This window comes from Pteropus alecto, unplaced genomic scaffold (genome assembly GCF_000325575.1).
Source record: "Pteropus alecto unplaced genomic scaffold, ASM32557v1 scaffold43, whole genome shotgun sequence".
Taxonomy (NCBI): Eukaryota; Metazoa; Chordata; class Mammalia; order Chiroptera; family Pteropodidae; genus Pteropus; species Pteropus alecto.
In genome coordinates, this window is record NW_006435764.1 from 4,929,841 (window position 1) to 4,930,931 (window position 1,091).

The following is a 1,091-nucleotide window of genomic DNA, read 5'->3' on the forward strand; positions in this document are numbered from 1 at the left end:
GCAGAAAAACGCTAATAATTGTTTCCACCACTCTGAAAGATTTCGTCTTGAGAGCTGTGTTGACTGGGCAGTGCTGCCCCCTAGTGTTGAGCAGAGAGGGGTGCGGGAAGGGGATACCTGAAATCCACCCAAAGTCCTTACCTGCCTTTGCCACACCTCTGTCTAGGCCCAGAGCAGTATCTGCCCACCATGAGCTCCAGTTTCTCATTCATAAAGGTGCCTAAGCCCTGCTCGGCACAGCAGTGCTACTAACTGTTAGCTCTGATGATGATTATCATTATACTGAGGAGCTCAAATTGGTCTATGTCCTTAGAAAATCAACCCTCTTTCTTCCCTGAGCCTCATCTTTCATTGTCTTTAAGTTGGGTATAAAGTCTTCTCTGACTTTGGTGAAGTTGACACCAGTAAAGGAGGTAGTGCAGTTCACTGCCACCAGGGGGCAGCTCAGACCAGCAAAAGATCCTAACACTTGGGGAAGCCCCAACCAAGCTGCATTTTTATGATCACAGCTAATCTGACTAAGCCTTACTAAGATCCTGTGCTGGCAGCTTCACATGGAGGATCTCATTTCAATCTTGCAAAAACCCTGAGATAGGATATCATTTTACCCATTGTACAGATGGGTAAACAGGCTAATAAGTTCATCGACTTTCCTAAGGCTACCCAGCATGTCCTCAGATGTCCCTGAACTAGTGTCCAACGCCTTCTTCAGACTTTCCACCACACTGTCCTCTCCATCTGCCCTAGCACATACATGCACACGGTATCATGTGGAGCCACTCACTGGAGTCATTACTGTCCCCAGCCTTGGCTGTTCTCCACAGCAATGAAGAAAGGGGAGGTGAGGAAGTAACTATTAAGTACCTACTGTTACAGGTATGCTCCATAATTCACAACCATGTGCTGATGGGACTGTTATTCCATCTACCAGTCGAAGAAACTGAGGCTCCAAGCGTTGGAAAGGGGCAGAACTGGGCCAAGAGCGGGACTGTCTGACACCCTCCACCACCAACTCTGAGTTCTCCCTGGAGTTGTGCCTGTGCCCTTCGCTCATCTCTATTCTGGAGCCTGAGGTTCCCTGCTGAAAATGG